Below are 12,250 nucleotides of genomic sequence, written 5' to 3'. Positions count from 1 at the left end.
TTAAATTAAATGAAAGTATTTTGGAGACAGAATTTCTTTTAATCTTAGAGAAGATCAAAAGTTTTTTGAAAGCAGAAACGTATTTAATGCCCTCATTTATGGAAAAGGAAGCTAAGGTCACTGGAGATTGGGGGTTCCTCAAACCACTAATGGCTGATGAAGTGGAAATCCTAGCCCAGAAACCATAGCATTTTGTAACAAAGCCAGATCTGTCTTAGTGTCACACTATTTCGGGCAGTCTTTCCTACTGAGTTGTCAAATTCCAACTTGACCCTATTGTATCCTAACCAATAAACTACTCTTGAGGAAGATAGTTACACAAGAATAATTCATCAATACAACAGACATTTTTATGACCACCTACTATATGATACCACACCAGGGTGAATGAGAAACTGACTCTTGAGGGAGAATACTTTGATCTGGTACCCTTTGCCCTTGTGTGACACAGGTAGAGAGACCTTAAATCCACCCCTGAGAAGCAGAGTCCTTTCCTTCTTAGAACTCATCCCATCTGCTCCTTTCTTGTCTCCTGTCCAAATGTTAGACGGAACTTCTGCTTACTCACTTCAGTAGAGATGCATTCACATGAGGAACTAGGCCAAGTAAAATCTGTATCCACCTTCGGATGAGATTGGGCTTGGGTCTATTCTTATTTTAGCTTTGTGACGGTATCTAAAGAAAATTGACACAGTTATCATGAGAAGAATGTGCACTCCAGGGCGTCTTTCCATTAAACAGGACTCAGAAATGATGAAACTTCAAGTCAGCACAGGAGACAGTAGGGAAGGATTTCGACATTCTCAAGTTTTGAGTCATAACTGGTACTTTGTTAGCATAAGCCAAAAGAATATTTTGTGGCACCTCAGGATTCACCAAAGGCAAATGAGTACCAAACTCAGTATTTGTCCTAACTGAAGACCTCCTTTGGCTTAGATAGTTAGAAATAATATTTAAAAAAAAACTTAAAGCCAACTAGCAAATCTATTTTTCTTTTGTTTTTGAGTTTGTATCATTTCTCCCTTCCCTTTCATCCACCCAACCCCTCCCATATACCCTTACTTGCAAGGAGATTTGGAAGAATATTTAATACAGTCACCAAAGGATTTACCACCCAACTCCATTAAAATTATGCACACAGGGAAATCTGCACCCCAATGAATACTACATCTAAGACAGTACTTCAGAAAACAGATCCAGAGAAGTTGAAATTGTTGAAAAGGCAGAGGAGGAATGGCTGTCTTGGCAGAAGAAAAACACTTCTTTCTGAAGGAATAATAAAACTTAAGGAATATGTTAAGAGGCATGGACACCTGCAAATGTTAGAAATTAAATGAAAATGTTCAGAAAAAAATAAAATAAATTCCTTCCATGTTTTGTCAGGTTGAAATGAAAAGATCTAAGATACACTCCACCAAATAATTTAACTATACTCATTACTGTCTTAAATTGAGAATCAATTTGTTGTGTGTGTGTGTGTGTGTGTGTGTGTGTGTGGTTGTAGTTAAGTTATTAACTAAATAATACTAAAATACATTAGGCAATCACTCTGTGCATAATCATTCCATTTGAATATTAAGAATCCCTTTGTTGAATGTTCTTTCTATAAAAATGATAAAACTGACACTTGGGAGTATAATTCATTAGCTCATACAAGTAGAAGAGGGATTGAATCCTCGTCTGTTGGACCAGAACATCCATGTTGTGTGTGTCTCTCTATACTAGATAAGGTGAGAAATGTGTGATATCTATGACAGAGCATTAATACATGATCAGCTCCTTCCCTAGTCCTGTGTTACTCAGGTCTACAGTCCTTAGCCCAATCTCCTTTTACAATTGTTTATTATGACTTCATTCTCATTGATAGTGTATGGTGTCACACACCCAGTAAGAAACATATACTATGTCAGAATTTAGTGAGGAATGATATGCACATAATCTAAGATACTCTAGACAGTAGAGTCTTTCTTATCATGTTTTCTCAAATATGGCACATTTGAGATAAATAAATGGATATAATTACATAGGGAAGAGAGAAGGGGGAGAAAAAGAAAGGGAAGAAAGGAAAGGAAAGGGGAGGGAAGAGGAAAAGAGAGGAGAGGAGGGAGAGGGGAGAGGAAAATAGGAGAGGAGTGGGGAAAGAGAAGAGAGGAGAGAGACACAATTAAATAATTAGGATTTCAACCTTGGAATTTTAAGGCTATAACTATTAAGATTGATAAATGTCTAGTCTATAAAAAATAATTGTAGCCCATTCAGTGGTAGAGTGCTTGCCTAAGCTATACAAGGCCCTGGGTTTGATCACCCATCATCAAAACAAAGATGGTAATATATAACTCACTATTCATAAGTAAATATATGTGTTCATCTCTATATAGATATGGTATGTCTATATGTGCAGATGTATACATACATGTGTATATTATATCTACAATAATTCTAAGAATTTCCTCATAAAAATCCTCAGATCATATTTTCTAAAGAACTAGATACAGCCCTAACCAAGGTGGTCTAAAGAATATTTTTATTCAAACTATATTTTTAATTTTTAATTATCAGTTTTATACATTTATATAATGAACTTTGATCATTTTCATTTCCCTATTTCCTTTTCTTATCCCAATTTCTTTCTTACTGGAATATTTCTCCATAAGTCTCCTCTTGTCTGCATAACTTCTCATTGTGTATGGGCCACAAAGTCAATGAGCATTTCATGGGTGGAAGGTTTATTTTACTGAAGCAAGACAATTTATCATGGCAACACTAATGAACAAAATTACAGCTATGCTCCCAAAACTTTCCATTCCCAACAGTCCCTCAAGGAAGGGTAGGACCTCTTAGTGCTCCTCCAGAGGCAAGCTTGTGCAGATAACCACATTTGCAGTGAGTTTACCCAGAGAACATCTTTTGCTGCACATTTCCCCATCTTCTGGCTCTTCCTTTCTTTCCATCCCCTCTTCCATGATGTTCCCTGAGTCCTGGAGAAAATAATGTAGCTGCCCTGTTTAGGACCCTACCATTTCTTACTCTTGGCCTTTTGGCCAGTTGTGGGTTCCTATATTAATTGCTGTCGGCCACAGTAAGAAACTTTTCTGATAGAGGTTGTGCATAGCACTAATCTGTAAGTATTAACATGAGTATTTACAAAGGCAGTTAGACAACATGATCCTTTAGCAAAACGATAATATCAGGTATTCAGTTGGACCTATGACTTCCCCTGCCATGGACTCTTGATGAGATTAACAGAATTAAAGCATGAGTTCCTGCCTCAAATCCACTAAGAAAGTGGTTGGTTTCCATGATAGCAGTCATGCCATTATCACACTAGGAAGGCACACATTCCCTGGCAAGCCATTATTTCAGGATTCATAGCTGGATACAATCAAACTTTTTAAATCTCTTAACTTGGAGAGTTGTTTTTATGCTCCACATTATCTTTCCTTGTAAACATTTTTAGAGCTCTTGCCAAAAATTCTTGGCTACTTGTATATATTTTATTTGCCCAAGTACAGGCATTAAGTAACAATGTCTACTGTCCAATTTCCGTGGAAATCTGTATTTTTTTAACCTTATGCTTTACTATTAATCTTTTAGAATCGCTGTGTGAGGTTTCAAGTTCCTGACTCTGAACTCTATAGCCTCTATCCACTGTGTCGGTCATCATGGAAACATCCTAACTGTGGGAGAAGCACTTTTTAAAACAGCCTTTGATGAGAGATAAAGCTTCCTTCTCATAATTTGTACTGAGAATAGATCATCCCATTTTGCAGTATGACATGACACCAGCTATTTGAAGCCATCAACACTTCTTTAGATGCTGTAATACATCTCCATTGCCGTTAAATTGTATTTTGCCCACTATCACAGAGAATTCGGTATTTTACCTGTCAACCTAGTTGAAGTAAAAGGTTTTAAGATTTCTGACAAATTCTTTTACCCCACTCTCCTGGCTTTCCTTGATCATCTCTGGAAAGGAGTTCAGGGAATTTTTTTTTCTTAACCTACTATTGACCTCTCCACCTGAGGAAAATCTTAAAAGCTCACTCTATAAATGATGGCCTAACAGGACCAGTGTAGAAGCAGCAGATGTCCTCTCGAGTGTGTGGTGCTCAACCCTGAGTTGTGGTTTCATAAAAACATTCTATAAAAACAGAGACATTTTCTCTCCTGGTTATCCACTGACATTGTTGTTTACATTTCAGTTCACATATTATATATTCAGTTCACAGCTCGACCTTTTGGTGTTGAACTGAAAAGTTAAATTAACAAGAAAGACTTGGGTACTTCTGTATGCAGGGATTCCTAAATACAAGAGACTATGATACTGCCCTTATTTATTTAGGAATATGTTAGGAACACTAATTAATACCTTCTTGTAGCAGGCTTTCCTTTGGACCACCAACCAGTTCCCAAATCATGACATGGAGACTTATTTTTAGTTATGAATGTTTGGCCTTATCTTATGCTTCTCCCACTAGCTCTTATAACTTAATTTAACCTGTTTCTCTTCTATGTTTTGCTTCAGGGCTTTTTACCTTTCTTTCATTCTGTATGTTCTACTTTTCCTGCTTCTTCTGTGTCTGGCTGGCCAGTGGCTGCCTGACTGGCTGGTCTCAGACATCTCCCTCTTTTTCTCCCTCATTCTCTCTCGAGTCTCCTCCTACTTATTCTCTCTGCCTGCCAGCCCTGCCTATCACTCTACTGACTAGCTGTTGGCTCTTCAGCTTTTTATTAGACCAACCAGATGACTTAGGCAGGCAAGGTGAAACAGCAACACATCTTTACCTAGTTAAACAAATAAATCATAAACAAAAGCAACACACCTTTACATCATTAAACAAATGCAGCATAAACAAATGCATCACATCTTTACATAGTTAAAGTAATATTCCATGACATCTTCTTTGTACTAATACAATGTTAGAGACTTCAGTGCTAATAGATAAAAGCCAATCTCTATAAATTTCTTATTGTTTTCTTCTTCTTGGCAACTGGGGAAAGAAACACATATATGAGATCAATACAGGGAGCACTATACAGCTGAGCTGAGTACTCAATATCTAATGAGAAGTTTTATAAAAGAGGGAATGTCTGGGCTGAGACAAAGTCACAAAGTCAGGAAGGTTAGCCAATCAGCTACTGTTTATATTAATGAATTTGTTGAGCACTATACCATACTTACTATGTAGAGTACAATTCATAAATGCATTTAATGTATGTATATGTGTACATTATGTAGAGCACTACAATAAGTTTAAGTATTTTACTTGAAAATAGAGGAATAAATCAAAATTCTCTAAATTTAAGGAATCATTGCTCAAGTCATTGCTGAGTCTTCTTTTATATTGAAAGCTTCCCATACTTGTATCAAAAATGTAAGTCTGTAATGATGAATTTCTTTCTTATGTAACTTCCTCAGAGTTCCTAAGTAATTCAATTTCAGATTATAATTGGCCAAGCATCCAAAGTTCAAGCCAAACTATCTGTCTATCCAGTTTGGTGATTAGCTATGCATACAGTAGCATGTTCCTCTCTAAAGAGGGAACTTCAGGCCCACATGCAGTGGAAAAAACACTGAATCACAGGCATGATTGTGGAATGTAGCTTTGGTTTGAAATGGAGCTAGCTGAAGGCAACAGGCAGTTTCCACTCACTGAGTAAAGAACAAACACCCCTGAAGAGTTACATGAGAAAGTTATGCCATGATAAGATCCAAATTATTTCAAGTCATTCTTTGCCAAGCAAGCCTAAGGGAAGTCTCCTTGGCTACAGGTAAAGTTATTGCTCCTCCCCACACGTACATTGCTTCCTTCATCCCCAGAAGCACTGGTCCCTCATCCCATGAAATCTCCATTCAGTTCTTCATCCTGTGAATCCCTGGACCATGTCAGGATTCAGCCTGTCAGGTTGCAGTGCCATTGAGTAGTGATTTCTAGTGTCAATCACAAAAAAACAAGGAAGACTGAAAATGATGAATTAGTAACCAGAAATGAATTTTGTGTTAAAGACATGTCCTCTGACAGGCACCATATTTAAAGTTTAACCTCATGGATTATTTTGATTACCTGATAGTCTTAGCATTATTACAAAGCAGATCTCATTAGGACTCGTAAAAACCCAAGGTTAACTTACCCAAAGTTGTACACCTGATAAAAATCAAACATAAATCAATTTAACTCTAAAATCTATTCTTTCCTCTATGTCTTGATATGTAGATGAATATCTGAACTTAGGAAAGGACTTTTAAATAAAAAATAGCTAGCAATGTTAAACATCCTTATAAAGGGCATGTATGCTAATACTCTTTTTTGAAAGAAAAACTTATTAATTAAATGTAATTTTCAGACAGAAATAACTTTTGGGCTCTGTGTTCAGTTTTGTATTCTTTCTCATTTTCCTCCTTAATCTAAAAATGACTTAAGTTTCCAAATGGGACCATTTTATGTCAAGTTTTAAATTACAATAAAGATACAAAATGCCATAGAAATAGTATAACTTTTTCCAGGCACAAAATTTTTGCCATGTTCAATTTTTCTTAAAAGAAATACTATCAATTTACATTGTGGAAACCTTTGTACATTACTTGATAGTATTTATATAATATATATTATAAATGTTACCTTTTGTGCTAATTTATGGATGAGAATACTAATAGCAAAATTTGTTAGCAAACACTGAGCCAAGGGAATAACTAGGAATTTAAAAAGAAATGTAGAACCAAGAAGAGTTGTGAGAAACAGATGAATGATCTAATTTTAGTAATTTCTTTTTTAAAAAAAATAAATAGAATTCAAATAGAAGGGAGATGGGGCAGTAAGAGTATAGGGCTAACAGATGATCCAGGAACCTTCAGAGTCAGTTGGGAATATGCTGAACACACAAAAACTGGCTTGAATAATTACATTGGAAGTGACAACATTACCTAATCACAGCAGTAACAACAAATGTCATCCTCTGAAATTTTCCTCTCAGCTAAGCAAGAGTTGATCACCCCAAATAAATACTTGGCCAGGCTGATCTGAGGTCAACCAATACACAAGACATTTTTAGTTGTAAAGCAGGAATTATGTATTTCTTGTGAGTGGGAAAGGTATATGGTTTGTCTGGAAGACTGAATGGATTTCTGAAATGCATGAACTAAGAGAAAGAAAAGTGTGCCCTAGTTCCATCTTTTCCCTGTTCCAACCTCAACCTGCCTTTACCTTCCTCTGTTTCACATGGTCATGTAAAGCTAATAAATATGTAGACTTTCTTTGCTGCTAGGGTTCCTCTGTACTCTGTTCTTGGAGGGAGTGGAGAAGTACTTCATAGTTAACACTTTAGTGAGGCAGAAAGAGTCCAGCCAACAGGTCAAGGATTTCAAATTCTGGGTCTGACAGTATCTAGTTAATGTATGACCTTGAATATGAGAAAAAAATCCTCTTTCGATTTTAGCTTCTTTATCTGTAAAATATAAAACAAATATGCTATAAACTATAAATCCATACACTAAAGTGAAATATTTGCCATGCTTTTCTGCCTTTGGCATTTAACTTGCCAGGCTACTTATCACTTATTCTTTTTCTATTACAACTAGATTCTTCTTTCTTATGGACTCCCTCCCCAACACACACACACACACACACACACACACACACACACACACACACACACACACACACACACATCTGTGATGACAAATGAACAATAAAGTCGCTGCATTTCCTAAGTGTTTATTTACCGTCTGTGTTCACTTGTCTGAAGAAACTGGCCAAACAGAGCAGACCCTGGAGAGTTGTTGAGTCTGCAGTGTGGGTGGACAGGACAGGATTCAAGATTCTTCCGATGCTCTTTTGAGGTCTTCTTCACCATAAAATGTAAAAGCTGAAAAGGATTGCTTTAACTTCCCCATTTTCCCAATAATGGGATTATAGGCACAGAAATTATCTAGTTTGGATTCCTAAAATTCTGCCACTATTCTGTTAAGTAATTAAGTACTTATTTGAAAAGTGTTGCAGTAACACTCACTCTACTAATTGATAAGTATGAATATATTCAAGATTAATTGAAAATATATTTAAACATTTATTTTCCTCAGATTTTCAAGGACCAAGATGTTTTTCTAAATACTCCAGAAAATTATGTCTTAGACCACATCCTCAAAAAGGTACAAGCCATTTATGTAAATAAAATGAATTCTCTCTCTCTCTCTCTCTCTATCTCTCTCTCTCTCTCTCTCTCTCTCTCTCTATATATATATATATATATATATATATATATATATATGCTTTCTTTAAAATATTTTAACAGTATATAAAAGCACAGTGGATAGTTGAGATCATGTAAATTATATAACCTGTATATAAGCACTCTAAGCATACAAGTTTTATTTCTTTACAATTATAATAGAACTATCACTTAAAGTCTCAAACTCAGCAATAGTCTCAGCAATACACACAAAGAGACTTTTCACCAACTGTTGCCAAAGTTTTCCCTTCTTGATTCACCCTTACCCCACCCTCTATGTGTAAGACTGTAACCGTTGAAAAACAGGGAGTCTGGATGTGACCCACTTTCTTGTTTTCTCATATTAACCATGCCTGGGGCCAGCTGTTCAACCCCAGCTACAGGAAAGACAGGTAAAGAATTAGAAGTAGGAAGGGGAGACTACTCAGACCAGTGCAGGCCCTCAGTGGCGATCTGGAGTTTCTTTACAAGCCTGGGACTCCTTTGCTCTGTAAGTAGTCTTAGGCGTTGTACCAAGTGGGTAAAGACATGTGGATCTATCTATTGCTGTCATAACAACTTGCCACAAACTCAGTAGTTTGAAACAACTTCCATCTTGTAATTCTATAGGCCAGAAATCTAGCAGACCCACAAAGCTGTCATAAACTCATCAGCCATCATGGCCACTTACCTGAGGCTGCTGAGAAGAATCTGCTTCTAGGTTCCTCCAGGCAGCTGGCAGGATTCTGTTCTCATCCACCTTCAGGTGTTCAGTAGAGTCATGCTCTGAATCTCTCTGACACCAGCCATACAATGTTTTCAGTGTTTAAGGCACCCTACAGTTCATTGGGCCCACTAAATAATCTGTAATAATTTATGAGTGCATATATTTATCAAATCTGATGGGTCCTTCTGGCTATCTACAGCGATAGTTTGGTTATGGTTTGCACATCTTTGGGTGGTCCTCTGCCTTCCACAGGAAACCACTTGACTTCCACAGGAAAACATCAGAGAGTCCCAGGGCAAGTATTGCTGCATTCTCTATGTGCAGTGGGCTATTTCCAGGAGTCCTCTGATATGGCTCAGCTTTTGAAGGCTTTGAAGGAATTATCCACCATGACTGTTACTCTCTCTATGACATGACCTGGTCTCTATAGAGATGGGAGGTTGGACTAGGGCATGAAGAGGAGCCATGTCCTCATACACCACACCAGGTAGCCCCATCACAAGGTTTTTCTTCATAGCTGTTCTGATCCTTCCCCCTTTCTACCATGGCCCCTTCTCCCTGACTCCAGCTGTTTGAAATCAATTAAGAAGGGAGGTTGCTTGGAATTTGATAGGCTGTTCTGCTGTGGGATGTCTTTCTGTATGCTGTGAATATGTGTTGCTCTGATTGGTTGATAAATAAAGCTGTTTGGCCAGTGGTGAGGCAGAATAAAGTTAGGCAATGCATTTGAACTGGAAAGAGAGGAGGAGAAGGAAGAATAGGGCAAACTCTGCTGGCTGCTACCAGGAGAAGCAAGATGTAAAAGTACTGACAAGCCACAAGCCACGTGGCAAAGGATAGGTTTATAGAAATGGGTTAATTTAAGATGTAAGACCGAGCTAGTGAGAATCCTGAGCCATTAGGTCATATAGTTTGAAAATAATATAAGTCTCTGTGTGTTTATTTGGGACCAAGCTGCTGTGGGACGCCAGAGGGAGAGATTTGCCCCGACCACAGGGCCCGGGGAAGGAACAGAGAAAGATTCTGGCTACACCGTTCCTCTTTGTAAAACTTGAAACAGGCAGTTGTATGGTTTACAATTTTAAGTTTAGAACAAAACATCCATTTGTATATCCTTAGCTGTGAGATGTTGACAGTGACAGCTGTACCAGTCACTAAGATACAAGGTGTTTAAGAAGAGGACAAACACTTTTCATATCCAAATCTATGACCACATTTTTATATTCTCCATACCTGACATTTTCTCTTAGTCTAGAATAGCTATCATCACATTGTAAATAATCTATAAGTTAATAATCAATATGTATATACTCTATAATAAATGTATACAGCAATATATTGTTTTCAGAATTTTTAAATGTTGAGAAGCATAAAAAGTAATACATCATCAAGTACTTTCATGTGTCTTTCTCAAATTTTGGTACAAAAGAGATGAGATCAGGAAAGTTCAGGGTAGTAGGACCATAGATATTGGTGCTAAGCAGTGTGACAAAGATCCCACAGAGCAAGTGGACCCTAACTTCTAGACAAATTATTCCTCACTGTTGCTCTATACTCAAGCTTATTACTTGGGCTCAAAACCAGACATAATAGTGATTCAAATGTGAGTTGAAAGTTTGTATCAAGTGGATGTCCAAACTCTACCTGTTGCTCTCCTCTTAATGTCACTTCCACTGAGTGATGTCACTGCCCATCATGGTGAGGAGGTTCAGCACTGCTTTGTGGCAGAAAGGGTTCAGCCATTGTATGTTACACTTATTTGTAGTAAGGAGGATTCTCGGGGTGTTTCTTCTCTTCTTTCAGTAAGAGTCTCTCACCGAGGGGAAGTCAAGAATCTGCTTCCTGGAATCCCCCATGTCAGAGGCCAGTATTAAAGTAAAAAAGCTGCTTTTTCAGTGTCTGTTTCTTAACCTTGTGATGATCAGCTACTGCCACACTCAGAAATTCAATCCTTTCTAGAGTGGCAACTTTCTAATCTTGCCATCTTTTAACTTTTTTAAAATTAAATTATGTTTAGTGGGAAGCAGGGAGCTGACATGGCACACACATGGAAGTCAGAGGACAACTTGTAGAGGGTGGCTTCTCTCCTTCTACTGTGTGGGTTCGAGAGATAAAACCCAGGTCATCAAGTTCGGTGACAAGCAATTTTATGGGCTGAGCCATCTTACCAGTTTGACCTTGTCATCTTAATTCAGTCCATCTTCTGTGTTTCCGCAGATCCCATTATGTTTATCCATGTAGTACTTAGCACACCACAGTAAAATCAGCTGTTTATTTATATGTCTTCCAGAGGCAAGTATTTTTTGAAAATTACTTAACATTCAAAGTCAACCCAAGGCTGTCTCATAGTTAATAAACACTGGATGGACATTTTTTGCTAATACTAGGTCATCACAGAGCAGCAACCAGACCAGATTTAGTTTCCATGGCTGAATCTATAGGTATTATGATGGTGCCCATTCTACCTATACTGACCAACATATCTGACTATCATGCCTCACTCTCTTTTTCCCCACTGAGATTATGACTGCTAAGGTGAGGCTGAGCAAAGGAAGCAAGCAGTGTGTGTACTCACCATATTGCCTAAGCCTGTCACATAAACAGCATGACTCATATTAGTCATGTCCATACTAGAAGCCCAGAAGTATCCTGGCGGTGGTTTCTAGTTAGCAAGAACTTACTACTGTAGATCTTGAGTGATCACAGGGTGTCTGTTTCCTAATGTATATTGAGCTGTGCAATAACATAAGCTTTGCTACAAAACAACAACCCTATCAAAGAAGCAAGTACAGGGAGCACATGCTTCCCAAGAGGGACGACCATAATCCACTCATCCAAGATGAACTGAACAACTGACATGCCTTCCAAGCAACTCTTGAGTTTGTTGTCATCTTGTAATTGTAGTATTGCTTGGTCCTCCCTTTCACCTGCTGTGAGGCACTGTACTTTAACCATGCCTTTGGATTAGGCTGAAAGCCTCTCAGAGACCAGAACTATGCTTTATCTCCATCTGTACTGTGGCTGCTGTTAAATGTGTACAAGAGGAATGAATAGATAAGTTAAAGACTATGTTGATTGCCTTATTCTATTTTCCACTATTATAGTAGAACACCACAGACTGGATAATTTACAAACAATGAAAGTTTATTTGGATTATGGTCCTAGAAGCTAAGAAGTCCAAGACTAAGGAGTCACTTCTAATAGGACTTTCTTTTTGCCACAAACATCTTTACACAATACTGACTCCTACTGTCATCACATCCAAGACTGGGCACCCACATTCAACTCTTGCAAATACCCTTCACACCCATATATGAG

General features: G+C 37.7%; 1 protein-coding gene across 2 annotated transcripts in view; it reads left to right on the top strand.

Annotated features, from left to right (window-relative positions):
* The window catches only part of LOC121821165 (uncharacterized), a 227,489-nt gene that overhangs the window by 208,470 nt on the left and 6,769 nt on the right, over nt 1-12,250 (top strand). The gene's annotated exons all lie outside the window — the stretch shown is intronic.

This window comes from Peromyscus maniculatus, chromosome 11, assembly GCF_049852395.1.
Source record: "Peromyscus maniculatus bairdii isolate BWxNUB_F1_BW_parent chromosome 11, HU_Pman_BW_mat_3.1, whole genome shotgun sequence".
NCBI lineage: Eukaryota > Metazoa > Chordata > Mammalia > Rodentia > Cricetidae > Peromyscus > Peromyscus maniculatus.
The sequence above is the reverse complement of the archived record's forward strand: the minus strand, read 5'-3'. Positions and strand labels throughout refer to the sequence as shown.